Genomic DNA, 23,113 nt, shown 5'->3' with positions numbered 1-23,113 from the left:
CACCTCCCTGGGCAGCTCATTCCGATGCCCAACAACCCTTTCTGTAAAGAAATGCTTCCTAATATCCAGTCTAAACCTTCCCTGGTGCAACTTGACGCCATTACCTCTTGTCCTGTCGCTTGTTTCTTGGTTAAAGAGACTCACCCTCATCTCTCTGCAACCTCTTTTCAGGTAGCTGTAGAGGGCGATGAGATCTCCCCTCAGCCTCCTCTTCTCCAGACTAGAAAACCCTAGTTTCCTCAGCCTCTCCTCGTACGACATGTGCTCCAGACCCTGCACCAGCTTCGTTGCCTAAATATATATATAATCCTTTAGACATAAACCATTGCCTAAGTCTGGGACTAAATCTAAATCTAGCTGCACCTAAACTCCCCTCTGAGAGGAGTATAGAATGCAAAGGGATCCTTTCTAAACCTCATAACTCAATGGAAGTGTCTCCCTGACAGTTTTGTCTGACCCTGTCATCTCTGCAGTAAATAGTTAAGTGTACCTTGCCAACAAAACCAACACTGCCAACACTGTTGCATTTACCACTGAAATTTGATAACTCACTGTCTTCTATCAGTAAAATATATTGTTGCTTCCTTCTTGTAAGTGAGGTGCATGAGTCCATCTGTGGCAAGGCTTGAGAGCAAAACCATCATGTGGGGAAAGAATTGTACCATATCTGCCTATAACTTTATAACCTCCTTACATCTTCATCTGAAACATTTGGCACCAGAAAAGTCTGCTGAGAACCATTCTAGACTTCAAAACAAAGAATATGTTTAAGTCCTTAGAGTCCTTTTCTTATGTCTTTTTCTGTTTGCTTTCTTCTGCTCCCTTTTCACTCTCCCATTCTTGAATAAAATCTTCATGACATGGGATGTGTAAAAATAACTTCTGTCTTCTATTGTGTCCAGGTACCCAGAGAATAGTGCTGGCTATCTTTCCATTTGCCTTTGAAAGCCATAAGGTTGCTGTTGAGATCATGAGTTAGATTCAGGGAGACCCTAATACTGTAGCAGTTCCTAGTATCTGGGCATGTAGCCCCCTGTACACTGGAAACATTTTTAAGGCTGTTGAACAATGACAAATTTGCATAGACTGTTAGATTTTATATACTTCTGGAAAAAAAAATAGTGAAGGTGAGAACCTGAATTTAAGGAAAAATGTCTCTATATTTATCTGAATTTGTTCTAACGTTCTAACCCTTAAATTATATTGATTTGAGATTTAGAGCCTCACATCACAAATTACTTTCTGACATATTAAATTGTTACAGGAGGCTATGGGTGATGAATGTTTACATAGATTCAAAAAATGATTGAAGTAATCATGGGGGGAAAAAAATCCTCTGGGCATTATTAAATACAAGGATGACAGTCCTGATTGAAATCCCTGAACATCAGTTTGTAGTGGCTTGGGATTAAAAAAAAAAAAAAAAAAAAAAAAAAAAAAGCTTTTCTTTTCTTTTTCTTTTCTTTTCTTTTTCTTTTCTTTTCTTTTCTCTTTTCTTTTCTTTTCTTTTCTTTTCTTTTCTTTTCTTTTCTTTTCTTTTCTTTTCTTTTCTTTTCTTTTCTTTTCTTTTCTTTTCTTTTCTTTTCTTTTCTTTTCTTTTCTTTTCTTTTCTTTTCTTTTCTTTTCTTTTCTTTTCTTTCTCTTTTCTTTTCTTTTCTTCTCTTCATTTCTCTCTTCTCTTCTCTTCTCTTCTCTTCTCTTCTCTTCTCTTCTCTTCTCTTCTCTTCTCTTCTCTTCTCTTCTCTTCTCTTCTCTTTCTTTTCTTTTCCTAGAAAAAGCTTGGTCTACTTTTGACATTAGTTTGATATGAACTTGCCAGTTCTTCTGGTACAGTATTTTTCATTTGTGCATAAAAAATGTAAGGAAACCTACATATACTTTATTCTAGAAAGTTGACTTGCAAGGTTTTAAAATTTAATAAATGAAACTAAATTAACTGGAAATTTGCTTATTTTATATAAGTTTTCATGAAAAGTGAGTGTCATCAAAAAGTTGAAAGGAGATAAAGCACAGGGAAGATAAATCATGTCGTAAAGTTAGGAAAGTGGAAGTTAACGAAATTTTGAAATTACAAATTGAGGTTGACTTCTGGTGTATGTTTGGGTTTTTTCTCTGAATGTAAATTTTTAATTCACTGCAAGGGAAATAAGATTTAGAACTGTTCATTTTAAGTTTTCTAGTAGGTTATTGATCCCACTCGGTTCCCTTTTAAAAATCCACTAAGTTGATTGGCACATAAAGACCGACAGTTAGCCAAAATATCCCTTTCTGTGACTGGAAGACTCTTCTGCTTTTGAACTCCTGTAGAATGAGATTAGTATAACAATCCACCCATGAAGTGATTCAGCAAACATTTTCGCATTTCTGAATTGTCTCTTCCTTTGCCAGAGTCCGTATATCAACGATCATGAGATAATCATGTGTACCAGCAGCAGGGAGCGTTCAACTTTTCTGGTCACAAAATCATCCCGTGCTAGTCAGTGAAAACCAGCAGGTAGACATGGTATTCAGCACTTCTGCAGAATAGAAACTTTATGAAGTGTGAACATCCATAGCAAATTAATTTAAAAATAACACTTCTTTCTAAACAAGAAGTAAAATTGTGACCTACTGTTGAAAAATTTAAAAAATGTAGACTATGGATTCTTAGCTGGACAGCCACAAATTGTTCCCAACAGGTCAAAACCTTTCTTCCTTTGTCTTCTTAAATGAAAATAAAGTCTCAATTAGATACTGCAAAGATATAAAAATGGATCATTAGAATCCAGAATAAGGACAAAATTGTTTACTGTATATGTTCAAAAGCTAACACCAGAAAGTGAAGACATTAATCTAAAATATTTTACCTTTTCTCTTTATTAGGGCAGTAGTATTCATTCCAAAAAGTCTTACTTTCATTTCTTGTAACCTGATAAGGTTCTCTTTAAATTTATATTTTTGATCAAAGTGTAGGAAGTTCGTAACTCTGTAATCATACTTCTGATTGTTTAGAGAGATACTTAAAGATGCAAATAACAACAGTTTTTAAAATGTTTTTGAAGTTAGTATATGTAGAAGCATACCTTTTCCACTATTATTAACAAAATTAAATTCACATAATATGGTTTCTTTGAGAAAAATGTTTTTATTTTAGGATTACTAAAACTCTTTGATAATAACTTTCTGTTAGCGACTCTTTAATAATTAATGGATACTTAAAATGAATAAAATAAGCAAGTGACAAGGAAATGAAAACTGTAAGAGAAGAGTGCGTGGGATTTGTTTCAAGCTCTTATTTAGCCACTAGTTTTCTAGCTTTTTACGGTGACAGCTAGTGCCCCCTTCTGATGCGAGTTAGAAATAGCCCTCGTTTTCTCCGCGTGGATTAGCTCTCAAACCTGGTTTAAGAAAACGTGTTCTGATTTATCCCTTTTTCTTCTGCAGATGTAAAGGTGGGGATAACTTTCATCAAAAGTTAGACCATTGCACGGTCAGAAGGATTCCACTGGAAGTGTAGGCTTTCACTGCTGCGTATATCTTTATTCCCCATTCTAATGTCCTAAAAAATGTACAGTGCTTTTGCAGGGTACCCCGACATTCTCTTTTTTTACAGAGCAAGAAAGTGTGCCCTTCTCATAAACTTGCAATTATCAAGAGAATATCCTCAAGCAGAAACTTCTATGATATTAATATTAGCCAAATACCATTTAAAACAAATCCAATTTTAAGGACAGCATAAATTTTAAACCACATTTTTTATTTCAGCAGAACAAATTATTTTTTCCTAGGTCTAGTATAACATTTATTAGTCTTATTGTTGAAGTTATCATGGAATCCCAACATCTCAGCATAACCCTCAGTGCTCCAAGATGTGCAAAGATGTTCAGCAGGTGGTTCCCTCTTTATAGGGTACAGGGTGCATGTACATCTCATTGCACTGCAACTCCACTGTGTTTGGAGGCACTGGCAAAGGAAAGTGAAGGACAAGGTGGGAGGTTATTTGTGTAAATCTGGTTCCTGTTCTCGAGAACCAGATATATAGCTGAAGCTTGAGTGAGGTAGGAGTGAAAGAAACTGAGTGGGGATTTAATTCTAGAGAGGTTTAAGTAAATATCAAAGATATTACAGTGTTAGAAGCATTACTCAAAGATGAGAGCCTGTGAAAAGTGCATTTAATATCATTCTAAAATTAGAATTTAGTTTCTAGATTCAGTGTGTAGAGGAAGTCAAGAACCCCACCATTAGAGAATTCAGTAACTGTGGTTCTGGTATTTTCTCACCATATGTAACTTATTCCAGCAACAGAAGGAAGGATTTGTGTCACTGCCTGGTCCTGTTCCCACTCTGCAAGAGTCATAAAGCAAGTAGGGATGTTTGGGCATGTACTGTCTCAGTACAGAGCAACATGTTTAACTCCCATACCTACTGTTTAGTTGTCAGTTCCTGCAGTCTTTGATCAGCTCCTGAGTCAAGGCTCAGAACATTTGCTGTAATTTGAACAAATAATGCAGCTAAAAATGGAATAACAAGTTAGTCTTTGCAGTTCCTCAATCCTTCTTAGATGTGTCTGTGTTCCTGTTGCTCCATTGTTTTTTGTATCATTTCCTGGTTTTCCTTGGCATCATCACAAGATGACAGTTTGTGTGATGGCATTGGCACGTTCATACTCTTTACAAAAGTTGTTAACAAAATATAGTTTATCAGAAAAAGATGGTTTAATTTTGCAGACTTTTGGCTTTTTACCTTGCTTTCCATTCCACTTCCTTAATCTCCTGCAGAATTTTCTCAGAAGTTTTAAGAAAAGTTAAGGTCACTAGAATGGCTGTTAGCCCATCGCAGCTGCCAGTATTAGCTATTGGTTATGTTAGTTACTTTTCAGGCATATGGACCCATCCCAGCTTGAACAATTTATTATTGTGGCATAGTCTGCTCAGTTACCATGCAATGCTGTTAGAGAGTTGTTTGCAACCCCTGGAGGTGCGTCTACAAGTGAGAGGAGAGTGAGAGTCCCAGCAACTTTATTCAAACAACATCCTTTCAGTCAGCATCAAGGAAACAAGCCGCAGGAGAATCAATATGTTAGGAGGTTGTCCAGAGGACCTTGTGACACCATGGCCTCGTCTCTGACTAGGAGTCTTTATAACTGTTTGACATGGCTTCCCTTATCTGTTCATGACGAGCTCTTGCAGGCTTCTGCACAGAATTTAACACAATTACTTTTCCGGGTGGAACAGATTGTCACTAGGTATCAAATCCCAATACATTAAATGACAGCCAGTCCATAACCTCTTTCCTGCCTCACTTGGCCATACTAAATTTTTAATTTCATCTACATTTGTGCTTTTTGTGCTGAAGACCTTTGATATGAAACCAGGCTTACTATCTTAAAGTTGTCACTGACATTAGAGTGCTGTTTTCTTTAATCCATTGACCAGTCTTCTTCGTTTGGTCTGTGCAGGGGGCGGTTTTGGAGCTATTGAAGCATGATGAAAATTAATTATTTTAATTTTTTAATTCTTAATGAACTCACAAGACAATTATTAGTTGTTAGACAATGTTATATTGAGGGTCGATGTGAAGTTTTTCTTATCCTATTTTCTTTGAGGCAAGAGAATTTAGATTAAATCTCCATAGCTATTATGGGGCTGTTCATCTTTTTATTTTTGTTTGTTTCCCCTAAACGAAAGAAATAAAAGGTTAGCATATGGTTATACCTGCAAATGGCTTCCAGCAGATTTGCTAAACTATAGCCTGTTATTTCTAAACTCCTAGCACTCTCCTGTTAGGATTTTTTTCTCCCCTTTTTTTTTTAAAATTTAGTTTAATAACCATGAAGAAAGCAAACTAATTGAAATTATTCCCCACAACATTACCTAAATTTAGAGAATGCAATTAACTATGGCATACACATAAACACACACAATTCTGTAAAATACTTATCTTAGGTAGAAATATTGCCATTACTAATTATAAAAGCATAATCTGCAAGAAATAACTAATAAGAATAACATGCACAAGCAAATTGTATTAAAATATATAAGGAATGCTGCAGGACAAAATTAGAAACAGCATAAAGGGGGATTTTAACCTTAAAAAATATTCAGTGATACTTCTGGTTTTGGTTTGGGGTTTTTTTTTTGGTTGTTTTTTTTTTTTCCTATGGCATGAGATGATTTGTATTTGATTCAATATAAATTCTTCTTATCAGAAACTCTTAGAACTTTACAATTATACCTCTTCTGCTAGAACTAAATGATTTGTTGGAATTTCATATCATGCAATATATTTGTTTCATGTTCAAATAAAACTTCAAATCTATGCTACCGTACGTGAAATGTGCTACTATTAAGATCCAGAATCTTACCTTATTTTCACATGTTGGTTTGTTGGCTGTTTTTGTTTGGGTTTTTTTTCATATACTCTAGAGCACGCAGCTGTGGGGCAAGGAACACCTATTCTAATCCCATCTTTGTCATTTGTCTGCTGTGTGAGCCTGATTTTGCCACCTTTCCTCTTTGTATTGCTGTTTTCTCTGGAAAACCCAGGGAAATCAGTAGAATTTTCCAATGAAGAAACAGAGAACTGTTTTTGCAAAGTACATCACTTTTGCTATAGGTAAAATTGACTTGCAGAGGCCATGCCTCCAGAGTGACTTTTCTTCTCCCTGAAAGCTTTCCTGTTTCCTGCCTCTCAACCAACTTTGTCTCATCACTTTAGTTTATGATCCATTTGGAACAAATGGGCATATAATTTTACCAAACCTAGTAAAATGGAAAATCATCAGGCTATAACAAGAACTCTTGTTGACCCCTGTTCACATGCATTTCATACCAAGCTGGCAACGCATAGTTTTGTTTCAGTAGTTCCATTCTCAGTCACTTATAAATTTGTCACAATTTACATGGTATTATATTCAGAATATTTCAGAAGAAAAAGAAGTTAATCCATTTTGAAAACAATAGAAGCTGACACTGTGTTGTGTTGCCAATATCAAAATCTTTTTTTTTTTTTTTTTAATGTTTATATCCAAGGAAGTATTCTCAAACCTTTTGTAGAGCCCTGGATTCTCCATGCCCCAGAAATGCCCAGTATCCTGTTGAGCTCCACCTACTCATTTGATGTCCGTTATTTTCACCATTTAAAAATATTCCTGTAATACTACTGTTTGCAAATAAATTTTTAAAAGAAGTATCTCATTGTGATTGGAAAAAAAAAAAAAAACAAAACACAAACCACATCAAAAAAAAAAACAAAAAACAAACCAAACACCAACCAACCAAAAAAAAACCCAAACCACCAAACAACAAACCTTTAAGGGTTGCGATTTTTTTTTGGTCACATTTTTCACAGATTGCCATGGCTTGTGAGACTGACTTTGTAGATACAGAATGGGGGACACTGGCATCAGATTTTTATGACATTGGCAACTGCAAAGAAAACTGACTAAAGCTATGAATTGCATATCTGAAAAAGTAGGAGAAATATGAAGTGGGAGAATGAAAATCAGACATTCGTATGTCTTATGAAAACAAAAGCAATAGATTCCTTTTAAAAAATTAGTGACAGTTTGTGTCCTCTTTCTACATCTTTAAATGGAATAATCCCACTTCACAGGTTAGGCTGAAGATCAGTTTCAGTGGATTAATAAAAAAAAAAGACAGCACTGTGATGAATGATGAGTGACATCCATAAGAAATGAATATTCATCTTTTGAGCAGGGTTTTAGAAATGTAAGCAATAGCGATGCCACACACAAAAAACCCAGATAAAATAAATATTAAAAAGAAAGGTACTTTTCTAGTACCCTCTCTCAACATTCTGTGCTGAACAAGATTAATATTTTATGAAAGATGTGTGCTGCATGTTCATGGAATTAAATACAGTGCCATAACACCAATGTAAAGGGAGACATTATGGTTGTGTCTTGATCCTGGTACTTTTTATGTTTTGAGTGCTTAGATGTCATGTTCTACAATAGGCAGTACTGAAACATTAGAAATGCTTTGGATAATTCTAGTTTCAGTATTTTACGGTGCTGACATTTGATATATTTATTATTAGTTTCATAGTTGTCATTATCTAGAAAGAAACTGTTCTTTTAGTCAAGCATGTCTTGGCTGTCTTAAATTTTAAATTTAAATGTTTGTGTTAAAAAAAAATGCAGCTTTTTCTGATATTTTAGTGATATAAGTAATATGAGAATCAAAGACCACTGTGTAAAGTTCTATTTTATAAATTTATTTAAAATACTACACCTTTAATCCTACAATTTCCTTTGAGACATTAAACATTACCTAAAGGAATAGGAGTTGAGGGAGATGTTTCAAGACGTTTAACTATCAGCTGCACTTGAAAGTTTTCCCTTCCTCTTTTAACGGAAGTAGTGATTTGCCCTGCTACTTTGATCATAACGAGTCAGGTATGATATTTAAATCCTGTTGTTTGGTTATTTATATCTGTTTAAACTTAGAGCAGTCTTTATAACTTCAGTGTCCTTTTCCTTAAAACTCCTGCTAAACTTTCTGATGCTGAGATCCTTTGGTCTGCTCTACTGTGGCAAGAACCCTGAAATCTCTCTACAGATTATTTTTACTAACACACAAGTTGCAGCAGTCTAAGAAAAATTGAATTCTTTCAGCCTGTGAATGCCAGTGAATACTCTCAAGGACATAAATTATCTTCTGGGAAATCTGAGTAATTCATATGAAAGATTAAATTGTGATGTGAGTTCAGTTAGGTGTTACTTATTTAAGAAAAAATCAGAAGAAATTATATTGGCATATCTGTGACACTATCAGGAAACTAAGATATAGCTCATATAAGAAGGAAATATTGTTATATAACTGGAGGCTAGGACTAAAATCTCTTAATACTGTGAAAGACAGTGTAACCTAGTTCGAAACAGTGCCCTAATTTGGCACTTCAGTGATACCTTTCCCATGCATTGGGAAACCCCACAGGTGGCTTTCAAGTCACTTGGGAACTCTCAGACTCAGTAAAGTGGCATTAATCCTTCCCTGTCTACAGATCATGGGTTTGCCTGTTTTCCGTATGTGGAAAGGCAGACGGAGTTTTTATAATACCAACAAAACCACAGTAATCAACCATATCCAAAACCATTTTCTAAACTGCCTTTCCCATTTTTGTTAGTGTTGTTGAAAGCTTCCTTTTATTCTCCATTTTAATTTTTGTCTTTTTTTTTTGTACGACTACCAGCAGCACTTCATGTTCTGCATCTTCTGGCTGTCTTCACCCTAGTGTTTTTTATGTTTGGGTTTGGGTTTTGTTTTTTGGTATGTTGGGGTTTGTTTTTTGATTATTTTTTTTTCCAAATGAGAACATCTGCAATTCATCACTGTGCAGCAGAAAAATAAAAAGGGATGCTATCAAAGACCACTGGCAGCAGAATATTAATCTTTGAATTCACCTGATATGGATTTGCTTGCTAAAGAAACAGGAAACATCACAAGTTTGTTCTGGTGAAGCTTTCAAATGGAAAACTTAAAATTTTCCAAATCTGAACATTTCTACAATGGAGTTCAAGCTGACCGTATTTCAAGATCCTTGATAGTAGGTCTGAGCCACGGATCTTTGGAACTGATTTTATTTTCTTTATCTCATGGTAGTTTTCCATTTGGGGCTCATGGATGTTTACCCATTGAATCTGTGTTATTACAAGAAGGATACTTTTTTTCTTTTTCCTGCCATAAGAACAGTAATGTAATATCACCTCTTTAAGATCTCAGTTCACTCTGGGGTTGCTTTGTACACTCTGTTTGTGCAGTCTCTAGATATAGATATATCATCTGCTTCTTGTGTTTGCTGGGCAAGGGAAAAAAGTAATTAATATAAGCAACCTCTGTTTACCCTTAGCTCTTTGTTGCTTACAATCTTGAAAGAAGAGCAATGCATGAAGGTAAAACACTACATATAGTCAATCTGCCTTTTTAAATAAACTTACATCTGCCAATACATAGACTCAGAGAGTCAGAAGGTGCCTTGAGGTCATCTAGTCCAATCCCTCGCTTCAGGGAGGCATGTCTTACTCCAAGGAGTTATTCCAAGGAGATGCATTGTCTAACTTGGTCTTAAAGACCTCCTGATAGCAGAGTGTACATAAACCTCTAGTACCTCTTCTAACATTTACTGCCTTCTCCTAATTTCTAACCCAAAGAACCCATGTAGCAATTAAGATCCTTGAATCCCTGAAACTTCTCCCATTCACCTGAAACACAGGGAACAGATTGTCTTTACAAATTTTTCACTTTGAGAAAAGTAGTTGTTTAAAATAATATTTATTCTCTTCGAGCGTTTAGGGCAAAACTGACAGCAATTTCCCACTGCTCACGAAGGCTTTCTTTAAAAATGATATTTCTTTCATTATTTCTTTTATATATTTCTTCTAATAAAGTCCTGTGAAGAAACCAAAAAAGGGAAAGTGTAACTAATTACTTTTGTAATTGTAACTATGATGCAAATATAGGTGAGGATTCCATTTCCATGTATGCTGAGCATTTTAAAAGATATGCCTCCAATATGTTGAGCTGAAAATAGATTGATTTTTCTTGTGTTGAATCGCTTTCTTCAGGTTGCATTAAGAAAGTTAGAAAATTGTCTATGAATAGTGCATTTTATCTTGACTAAGGAATCAGCAGCTAATGGAATATTTATTATATTCAACTGAACAAATGCCTACCTGCAGCCATTAGTGAGACTACTGGCTACGTCATGTCATGTTTTCAAAGACTGCATTTTCCAGAGTCTTTTAATGGTTTTCTTACAGTACTGTTAATGTGATTAGATCATGATTACACATAATTATTGAATAAATTAATTTGAAATTTTTTCTTACTGATTCTTTGAAGACAAAGGTGATAGTATCACTTTAATCAAGTTCATATGTAAAGAGACCTTATCTTATGGCTATGCTCAGTTTTGCTTTTCCTCTTGAGCATTTGGACAGACTTTTAGAAGACATTGTAAAAGACTAGACTGTAAAATGCTTACCTGTGCATAGGTGTCTAAATAGGTGAAGTTTTTGGACAAGATAAAGCATATTAAATAGTTATGTTCGTTACAGATTACTGAGCTATGCATTTTCACCAAAGAATAACAAAGTAAAAAAAGACCCAACTAAATTCCTTTCTGCTGAGCAGCAGATACAGCTAGTCAGAGGAGGTGATGTGCTTTTCTGCCACTTCAAAGATGGTGATGAAACAATACAGTGCCCAGCTAGAACTGGATAGGTGGTGGTACAATGAAAACATAACTACACATTGCATCCAAAAGTTAAAATGTACGAAATAATCTTGGATTAATTGACAGATTTGAACATTTAGATTTGTGTGAAGTTTCTGAGCTCCTAAATGACATGGTCCCACAGCAGCATTTATGACAGGGCTTTTTCCCTTAAGTAACTAGAACTGTAATTCAGAGCCTGCTCAAGATATAGAGTGTTTAAGGAAAACTCCAATTTGACTTACATCTGTTACGATTTGCCCAGTTTTGAGTATCTTGTACAACATATTCAGTGACTGATTCTCAGCTCCTTGCAATATCAACCTTTTAAATATTCCAAGAAAATAGATATAAAAGCAATTTGAGCATGTTTCAAGGTGCCAGAACCCTCATATGGTGTTTAAACCATATTTCATAGAGCAAGAGTAGATTATTGTCAGTTACCCAAACACAGCAAAAGAAAACTTCCATTAGAGAGGCAGTAGCTTGCTAAAATATGCATGTAAGCATGTTAGTTTACCGTACTTCTGCTTTACTCTCTTTGTTTCCTCATGTAATAGCTTTTTCCTTGCCTGATAGCCAGTCTTTTATTATATTTCAAGTAAAATTTTCATTGCCTTCAGTGAATTCACAAGGCAAAGACAACAGGTTTTACATTCAAACATTAGACCCAAAAAGTAATTACATTGGAGACTGTTTCTTATATATGCTTTCTGAACAAATCCTGTGCAGAGTTTAGGATATTGATTTACATTAATTTTGTAACATAGAAATTAATTTTTGCTACTTTTTCGTGAGGGGGGAATTTATTTTTTCTGCGGTATGTGTTTTAAATCTATTTATAATTCATCAAATTTCTGTTGTTGCATGACTAACTTTAAAACACTTGAAGAATTTCTGGCACAAAGTAATATGTTTATTCTTCACTAAATGAGGAAAAAAAAAAAAACAAACCACAACAGTCTTCATCAGTAATGACAGCATTGAAAAATGCTTCTGTACAAACCTGGCAATAACCTGTTCTCACCACAGATCTACTTAATTGCTTCTGCATTTATAATAGACACAACAGATGATTAATGCTTGGTGCACTGAGCAGCAATCTTTGGGAATTACTTAAATAACTTTTGTATAATACCTTAGGCCATAATTATAAAGGTTTATGTAACTTGCAAATGATGCAAATCATGTTTTCTGCAAATATTTAACAAAACAGCAACAGAACAAACCGTGATTCTGAACAACTATAAACTACTCTTCATTTATTTGGGGCATTCCATAACTTAAGCTAATTACGGTTGTTAGCTGTAGATAAACATATTACTAAAATACCCTTTAGTGCCTTCAAAAGAAGAAATATGAAAGTTCTATAGTTATTAAATTGCTGATGAAAAAATTTTGAGAAAATTCTTTAAAAACAGAAGAGATGCCCCCAGCACCTGTAAATTGTAATTTCCAAATATCTATATTTAACAAGTCAGTTATTTGTTTATAGCCATAGAAATTATTATGTATCCATATTGACACCTTGCGGATAGCTTGGTAAAATGCAGTGAACAAGTTTCCATACTTATTTATCTTGGAATATATTAGTCTTATTAGCTGACTCATAATTAAGCATTGGGCACTGTTTCTGTTTGAAGTAGTAGTACTGTATTTTATAAAGGGGTTGCATTTAGAAATGCAGTTTGTAGATGTTATCAAAGTGGTGTGCTTGATAAGTGAGTCAAAAAATAGATGGGAGTTGACACCTATAAAATACCAGTCTTGACAAAGCTCTTTAACAACAAACTTCTTTTTAATTGCTTAACTTTAGATGGGAAAAATTCTACTGTAGCAATGTAACATTCATCTCCTGAGCTTAAACACAAGGATTTATACTAAACTCCCTTTACCATTAAAAATAACGATGTGTATCAAACCATTAAAGAACGCAGGAGATTCTATGACATTTTTTATGAAGATTCACTCACAGTCTGCTTGATGCACAGTGTGGTGCTGATTTCCCTGAGTCCTTTTAGTTCACAAGTACACCTGCGTTTGGAGACCTTACCTATCCCGGCCTTATTGTACTCCTTATTTCATTCTGTCCTCTCCATACATTTCTTTGACTTTGTTTTGCTAGATAGTACAGGAAAAGCAACAACAACAACAACAAAAATCAAAAACAAAACCCCAAGGTTCATAAATAGTTTTTTCCTGCTGTCTAAGACAGTGATCATAGAAGAGGCATGTCCTGTAAGCTGCAAATGTTGCTGTCAAATAATGCGTTAATTAGCATAAGATCTGGCTGAAAAATTCTCACAAGAAAATAAGAAGGAGCTGGAGCTCATTGATTTCTGTTGATAATTGATGGCTCGTACATCACTAGAAACAACTTGGATTGACATGGCAACCCCATCAACAGCTATGGTCTGGCACCATGCACAAGGCTTTGTGAGATACTACAGGAGATCCGGACAATACTATACTTTCTCCTTCTTGAAGGTACAGTCTGTTCAGTAGGAGAACCAGTTAAGTCCTGAACTAATAAAGACTTGAGCAATACAGGTCAGGCTACAGAGTTAATCTAAAGAAAATACAGGAACTACATACATAACTAAAGATTCTGTATTTTGATAGATAGTCTACTTCCACTCATTTCCAGTTTATACTGCTGTAGGACTGAAGAGTCTTATCTCTAGATAAATAGTTTGGAACTGAAAAATCTTTTTTTTTTTTTTTTTTTTTTTCCACATTGTGTTGGATTTGTGTGTGGTGGGGCTTTGGTAGTGGAGAAAGGGACTACAGATATGGATCCTGTAAGAAGCTTCTCAGAGCTCCCCCAGCTCCAAGTCAGGCCTGCCTTTGGCCAAGGCTGAGTCAAATAGCAACAGTGGCCCTCCCTCTGTTAAATGATAATGTATTTATGAAGAGGAACCTGAAAGGAGTGGTTGTGAGAGAAAGATCTATGCAAACACAGAGGCCAGTTGAAGAAAGGAGGAGGAGTCGGGGGGAAATGTGTTGGTGCAGACACTCCCCTATAGCCCATGGTGAGAGGGCAAGCTGTTTCCATGCAGTACATGGAGGTAACTGGTGGAGCAGTTACCCACCTGTAGCCCATAGAGGACCCCACACCAGATCAGGTGGCTGTGCCTGAAGAAGGCTGGGACTCTGAGGGAAGCCCATGTGGAGCAGTTCGTGAAGATCTGCAGCCCATGGAAAGGACTTGCATCAGAAGAAGCTCCTGGAGGTCTGTCTCTGGTGAGAGGGACCCCGCCCGGGAGCATGGGAGAACTGTGAGGAGTTCTCACCCTGAGTAAGGTGCAGCAGAAACAACATGTGATGAACTGACTGCAACCCCCCATTCCCTGTGCCCCTGCACTGCTGGCAGGGAGGACTTAGAGAAATTGGGAGCAAAACTGATCCCAGGAAGAAGGAATGGGTGGGAGGAAGGTGATTTTAAGATGTAGTTTTATTTCTTGCTGTACTACTCTGTTTGACTGGTAAATTAAGTGTTGGTGGTGTTCAAATTAAGTTGATGTTCTTTTTCTTCTCCATTCAAGTCTGTCTTTTGCCCATGACCATAATTGGTGACTCATTCTTCTCTTCTCTTCTCTTCTCTTCTCTTCTCTTCTCTTCTCTTCTCTTCTCTTCTCTTCTCTTCTCTTCTCTTCTCTTCTCTTCTCTTCTCTTCTCTTCTCTTCTCTTCTCTTCTCTTCTCTTCTCTTCTCTTCTCTTCTCTTCTCTTCTCTTCTCTTCTCTTCTCTTCTCTTCTCTTCTCTTCTCTTCTCTTCTCTTCTCTTCTCTTCTCTTCTCTTCTCTTCTCTTCTCTCCTCTCCTCTCCTCTCCTCTCCTCTCCTCTCCTCTCCTCTCCTCTCCTCTCCTCTCCTCTCCTCTCCTCTCCTCTCCTCTCCTCTCCTCTCCTCTCCTCTCCTCTCCTCTCCTCCCTTCTCCCTTCCCTACTGTCCCCTAACCTTTCCCTAACCCTTCCCTTCCCCTTTTCCCCCTAGTTTTCTTTTTCTTTTTTCTGTTTCTTCAAATAATGTGTTTAGTTATCAAAACTATTCAAACCTTACGAAAAATAGATATGAGAGATATGGTCACTAGAGCTCAGCATATCCTGGACACTTTTGATACTCAGGTCTAACAAATCCATCCTCTTAATATCTAGTGACTTCTGGGTTTTTAAAAATAAACATATTATAATAAATATATTAATTTATTAACTAGCTTCTTCCTTATCCAGTATCATATTTATACTTTATGAAATAGGCTTGATGTATGTGTACTATGTATGAAAAATGCTGACTTATGGTTTCAGTATTAACTTGGAGTATCACTTAGGCAATAAAACTTCTTGTGTTGGCAATATAGATTCAGCTATATATCAGCTTAAACGTTGAAATCAATATTTACATGAAAATGCTGGTGTCAACCTTTATTAATGCACTTCAGTAAATTAAAATACATGTTATCCTAGGTCTACCAAGTGTTAAATAGGAGACACTGCTCAGCATATTCTTAAGGAACTCAAATCTTTATCCCTGAATTCCTTCCATTGATTAGAAGAAACTATACAATTATATATATAACTAAGCAAATCCTTTCCCTCTCTAGGGATGCCATGTGCTGAGGACTGCAAGAACCTGCAAAGCAGATAGACTGGGATAGAGAAGCCAGGTCAGTTGTCAGTATATCATTTCTGGTTCTGTTCGCCATCCAAACAATCATTTAACAAAATCTAAGTCCTTTGCCCTGTAACTGAACTGACTTACTTCTACTAGTCATGGTATATGAGCGTTCAACACAGAATATGAGCTGTCTGTTAGACAACTGACCCATGACCAATATCAGTAACTAACAATAGCTGGCAATTAAGTTCTCTTCTTAAGGTGTGTAAGAGTTCAGATAATGGCCTGGAAAATTTGATGGATTAAGATGTTGGCCAAAACCCAAAAATATAAAGTGATATACTAAATGTGATAGTAATTTTTAACTGGCAAATTTCTTAACATTTTCTTTGGCTCTGTAAAGTGCTTAGAGTTTCTAAATTCCTTCAGTGCAGGTTGCTTGCTTTCACTTTCAAGTGTGAAGGCAATGCAGTAATACTATCTCTCATGCAGAGTACTGAACTTGGTTCATAATGAACACATGTTGTTGAGTAAGTTGCTGCTTGGCAGATACCAGTGTCTGTCTGAGTCCACTTCAGTCTTTTCAGGGGAGTGTGCTAATATTTTAATGGGGCCCAGCTCGTTGACTCTTACGGACATTTGGGAGAGTAGCACGGAATAGGCAGTGGTATCTGTGTATATGTCAGTGATCAGTGGATGGGGGTTCATAAGTATGTATAGACCCAGCTCCTGTTGTAAGTATTGGTAAGAGGCAATTCTGAGAGCTAGACAGAATGGAAAGGAAAAGGAAAGGTATGGGATAGGACTGGATTTTGAAATGGGCTGTGAGGTAAGCAAGTTGGAAGGTTTGAGTATAGTATAAAAATGAAGCAGTATGTTAATGAGAGGTCAGAGGACACACAAATGTATCAGTTAATGTGGGATCTGAGCATAAAGTAAATGTATGGACCAAGAGGTGGAGACTGTACAAAGTCTGTTTGGGATAGAGTTAACTTTCTTCATAGCAGCCCACATGGTGCTATGCTTTGTGTCTGTGGCTAAAACAGTGTTCTAACACACCAGTGTTTTGGCTATTGCTAAACAGTGCTAGCAGAGCACGAAGGCTTGCTCTCTTTCCCACTTTACCATTTTCCCTTCCTCCCAAATGAGCAGGTTGGCTCAAGAGGCTGGGAAGCAGCATAGCAAGTATAGCTGACCCAAATTGATCACATATTCCATGCCATATGACATTGTGCTCAGCAATAAAAGCTCAGAGAGAGAAGGAGGGGAAAAAAAAGTGAGAAACGACAAAGAGAATGTCAAGGACAGAGAAGGAGAAGGAAGATGACAGAGCAGATATTCATGACGGTATAAGGGAGACACACAAACGGATCAGAATTTTCCTGAGTGACTGTAGCCCGTGGAGGATTCATACTGAAGGAGAGGAAAAGTGTGAGAAAGAAGGAGCAGCAGTGAGAAACTGTTAAGTACCAACCATAAACCCCAACTCCACCATTGCACCACTTGGAATTGCAGGACAGGGCAGCTATAGGTGGACATTCATATGTGCAACATACAGGTGGGCACCTGACCACTGAAGCCATTGCACGGGTTACCTATGAATGTGAAACATGCACCATAATTAAGCCAGAAAAGTCTTTCTGGAATAGATGATGGTGAATGGGATCAGTATGAGAAAGCCTAGCAGATCAATTATACTGGACCACTCCATGACCCACCAAGGCAATCACTATATGCTTACCGTGGAGGAGGCAACTACCAGGTGACTGAAAACATATCCTATGATCCATGCCGCTGCCTGAAACACCATCCTGGGCAAGCCCTTTGGCAACATGGCACCCCAGAAAGATTTGAATCAAATAATGGGACTCATCTCCAAAATAACCTCATAGACATCTAAGCCAGGAAATACAACATTGGGTGTATCACCCTATCTGCCACCAGACCCCAGAAATACTGAATATAATGAACTGTTAAAGATTCTGAAGTGAATGATGGGTTCTGGGGAATGGAAGCACTGGGGTGTAAATTTAGCAGAAGCCTTTTGGCTGGTTAACATCAGACAATCAGTGACCCAACCTGGCCCTGCCCAAACAAAGGCTCTACACCTCTGTTCTCTCTCTCCTGATTTACAGATCATAAATATATACTTACATTGTTGGCATCTACAGTTAAAGCCATCCTCTTTATTCTGGTCGTTGCATTATGTTTAGAGAGGGTCAAGTGCTGTGGCAATGCTACAGCTGTGGCCAAACCTGTCTCTGTTATCATGTGTTACCTACAAGTGAGTCCTCTGGACTGCTTTAAGACAGTCATTACAGATTTTAAACCCTAGTTCTCTGAATTCCTCTGTTTGTCCTAATTCTCAGGTGGTTTGGGATTTTACTTTCTATGTTTCTCTTGTTTTGCATAAAGAAAATAAGAATGAACAGCAGAATGTCCTTTTAGTGTAAATATTGTCTTCCACTAAATGATTATTTGGACTGGTGTTGTCTTATATGTAGATTATAAAAGAGCAGTACCTCTTAAAGGAAGCATAAAAGAAACACTTTTCTCACAAAAAAAAAAATCTACAAAGTAAGAATAGGGGCATTATACTTTAATTGTTTAATAAACTGTCAGTTAGAATGACTCCCAACTTTGAACACACCATTTTATTACACATGTACAGATTTAGTAAAACAGCTCATAATCCTCTGAAATTATACCCGAAACATATAATTTTCAATATTTCAATATTATATTGAATTCTAAAAAAAATAATGATTCCATAGGAAGAAAATATTGATAGTAGAATGTGAATTCACTTTTTCTTGTTAAAGTATAGCACATTATTCACATAGAGTGTATGTATAAATGGATACTATATGTATGTATATACATACATATCTTAAGACATTTCGTAATTTCTTACTGACTTACTTGTTGCTGTTAAGCAAAGAATATTGTATGCTTTAATGTTATAGAGTCAAAATAATTTTTTCAAGTTAGATGTGTTCCTTGATTCTTGTAATCTTTTCTGTAAACATCTTCATGGATTCAGCAGAACTGGAGTTCATATAGTTTTGCCTAATATTCTTCAAACATTGGCCTTATGGAAAACGGTAATTATAAAAAGGTATATGATTATATCATGGCAAAGAATGTTTCCTCCAGAGAAGACTTATGGGTTTTGTTCGTAGGTATTTTAAGCAACTTGAAGAAACTGAGAAGCCACATTTCCTTGTAGGGACTATTTAATAGAAGTTTAAGAAATGCATCCTAAAAATTAGGTAAAATCTTCCTTTTTCAAATCTCAATGTATTATTTCTCATTGTATGCACTGAGACCACCATAACTTGTGTTCTCCTTCAGTTTTGTGTTGTCAACTTACTACAGAGCTTGTGACAGTAATTGGCTGTTAAAAGCAGTATGAAAATGAGATGAAGTATTATTTCTATTCAGCTTTTAACGCTGTAGAATCGGATTGTGTATTCATTGATATATGTGTATTGATATATGTTCATGTGATCTTGATGGGATCCTTAAGAAATCAGAGGAGAGATTTCCAAGACAGTGGTACAAAACCATGTTGTCAGTAATGTCGTCAACAGTCCATGTTGAGAAGAAAAAAAACACTAAAGCAATTACAAGCCTTGATGGTTGTTGTACCAGATCTAATTTACATAAAGCAAAAATAACCCAGGAGTAGATCAGCCTTACACTGGATCAGCCTTAGTGATTATAAGTAGTTAGCTCTTTAGCAAACAGGCAGTGATCAAAATGTCGATCACTCTATAAACTTTTTGATGTATATTTAATTAGAGATTTGATTCAAGTAACGGTTAGGGAAATGTCTTATTTGCTTGTTTGTTTCTTTTTAATTCTAGGGAAGTAAATTAATCTCTTACAGCCTCATAGACAATGAGATTTGTAAGGTCAAATTCTCAGAAGATAAAAATGAGCTTAAGCTAACTTGTATACATGGAAGCCTTTGGTCGTATACTCATGTCAGATTTTCAAATTAGAATGGAAACATTAAGACATAAATAAGACTGAAATACAATTTAGATACCTAAGAAAGGTCAGATCTGAAACATTTCAATTCCAGTGGAATTCTTTTCCCTTGTTCAGGCCTTTGAACAAATATATTTGTCTTAGATTCTACATAAGAATAGATGTGCCATTTGTAACAGTCACTGCCTGCAGTTTTTGAGGAGAAATTAAATTATTTAACTATTTCTCCTAGTTTCTGGTATGTACTGACTACACTGAAAGGATAAAATAGCATATTATATGATATATATCAGAAAATCAAAGAGCTTTATGGAAGCTAGGAAATAGTCTCATACATTTCCATGCCCTGTGGGGAGCTTTTATTTAACAGGGGGTTTTTATATCCTGTCAAATCCTAAACAAGCTAATGCAAATGTAATATTTTCTAATTTAAAAATATGTGATAATGAAATCTATCTCTACTCATGAATTCAAAGTTCTATTTCATATAACTAAAACTGGATTTTGTTCATGGAAAGTGACATAATTCTGGAATAACCAATAGAATATCTCTACATCTACTTACGCGCAAGTTGTACTGGCCCCCTCTCAGAACACATCATGTTTTAAGAGAAGAGTTTCGACATTATTATCAGTAGTTCTTAAGGTCTGATTCTTAGCAATTTTTCAGTTTTCAGTTCTGACTCTTCCTTTCCAGAATTGTTGATCTTAAAGAAGTGTGAATAAGCTCTTGCAAATCTCAATTATGGCTGTACAGTTTTAATTTTATTTATTAATATTATCTTATTATAATATTATTATTTCTAATTAAAATAATATTTAACTTATATTGGTCAGACCTCTTTGAAACCACCAGATGCACATGAAGTAAAATGATATGATCTGCCTCACATAACTAAGGCAAAGATTAATTACAGTAGAAGGGGGAAAAGTGAACTGATTTCCACACTTCCAAATGCAGCAAGTGTAAAATATTCTTCAAAGTAAATTATCACTGACTTGATGAGCTGAGAGACAGAACTGCATTTGCTATGAACTGCCTTTATCTTCAAGACTGAATATAAGAATGGTACATTTGCATAAAAATCTAAACTGTGGATCTCAACATTAACTGCTAATTGAATACTCCTGATTAAAATTTTAATCCTTGAAAGCAATTACATTTTCTTCTGAAACCATTTTTGATTGATTCCTTTGGTAAAGATGCTGGGAACTCTTCGGAAATCATTTTAACAGTGTTAAACTGGTGCCTCTGCACATCAGCCCCTTGGGAATGGCTAATTAGGAGCATTATCTACAGTCAGGACTTTGGACTGGCTCCACATTCATGTGAACCTATTTCTTCCCAGCACTGAGAACACAGCTGGCAATTGAAAGAAATATGCTGATGTGGCAGGCTGGGACAAGTCAAAACCGGGAACTTTCTGAGATAAATAATATTAATTGTAAAGAAAAGAGATTTCTATTTCAGCTGCTTCAGGAAGATAGACTCCTTCCTTCCCCCCCCCCCCACTTTAAAGTGCAAAGGAACAAATGCAGTAGTTCATTATTTGAGATAAAGCTTAAGGAAAAATTTTAGCCACATTATGAAAAATAAAATCACCACAAAAATAATTTACTATAAACTAGCAGGGGACTTAAAGAATATCACAGATTCTTGTATGTGTATGTAGTGTTACATTTTTGGTAACCAGAGATACATATCTAATTTTTTAATCTTGTTTGGTTGTTTGGTTTGGGTTTGTTTTTTAGTTTTTCTTAACTAAAAAATGGATTACTTAAGTAGACAGAAATTACCTGTTCATTAGAAGAACACCCTCAGCTCCACTCTGTATGTTAGTCTTTATTTATCTTTTGTGCTTCTGTAATTCTGATGACAGTAAGGATTTGTTGGGTTTGTTGTCTTATGAGGAGTGGCTGAGGGAACTGGGGTTGTTTAGTCTGGAGAAGAGGAGGCTGAGGGGAGACCTCATCACCCTCTACAGCTACCTGAGAGGAGGGTGCAGAGAGCTGGGGATGAGCCTCTTTAACCAAGTAACAAGCGATAGGACAAAAGGTAATTGCCTCAAGTTGAGCCAGGGAAGTTTTAGACTGGATATTAGGAAGCATTTCTTTACAGAACGGGTTGTTAGGCGTTGGAATGGGCTGCCCAGGGAGGTGGTGGAGTCCCCATCCCTGGAGGTGTTCAAGAGTTGGGTTGACATAGCGCTATCTGGTGTAGTTGGGAACTGTCAGTGTTAGATTAATGGTTGGACTGGATGATCTTCAAGGTCCTTTCCAACCTAGATGATTCTGTGATTCTGTGATTTTAAACCTGAAGTCTGATTTGGGCAAAATGAAGAATCTTACATCTATGCTTTGTGAAGATGAGTTTGGCACATTATTTCTCCTCACTACTAAGACAAGTTTTGTTCCATGCTTTCCATTTTGATGCGATATTATTTTATTATTATTTTATGGCTAACAGTGACTGAACTGATATCTGTCTAGTCCTTCCTAGTACATAAGGGGGTTTTTGCTGCCTCTTAAACTAGTTATGTCCTTTCTTTGAACAGTCCCTGACGTTTAAACTGTAATCTCAGAAATCTCATTTAAAGTGGTGCCTGGGTGATACTGTCAGTCAGACTATCTAGATTAAATCATAAATTTTGTTTTTCTGTCTCCAAGAGTACACTTAACTTCATGTGCTTATTTATATCATTCAGATTAAATGCAGCAAGTTAATGTATGGGTCTTTTTATTGGCTTCAATACCCTTTGGATAAATGCTTAAAGTTGCTTTAAAGTAATGATTTTGACCCTCCTCTTTATTATTTAAAGACTTCTGAAGTGTTTCTGTGATTCCTCAGTGTATGTGGAGTAAGTGCTTTTCTTCTTTTTCTTGCAAGCAAATAGTTTCAATGTGAATATATGCCTGCTGTATGACTTCACCAGTTCTTAAAACTTTTTAAGAATTTTTGTTAGAGGCTTTGTGATTTGAATTTGTTTCAATGTCTTCAGAGACAGAGTAACAGATTTTTGTCCTGAGGGTTTTTTTTTCCTTTCTTTCCTTATGTTTTTGTATCATCTAACACAGAATAAACGAAATAAACATTACTTTGAGCTCAACAGCAGTTATAGGGGACAGCATGGGGATGAATGAAGTGCCACGAAGAAGCAGTCATACCATGTCAAACAAGTCTGATGTTCTGCTTAGGTTATTCTAATAGACAAGTTTGAAGTGTTCCAAAGCCCAGGAAACTTAGAACAGTACAGCATTTTGTGGCTCTAGTTAAGAATATTTGCCTC

This window comes from Athene noctua, chromosome 2 (genome assembly GCF_965140245.1).
Source record: "Athene noctua chromosome 2, bAthNoc1.hap1.1, whole genome shotgun sequence".
NCBI lineage: Eukaryota > Metazoa > Chordata > Aves > Strigiformes > Strigidae > Athene > Athene noctua.
This window is presented reverse-complemented; position numbering follows the sequence as displayed.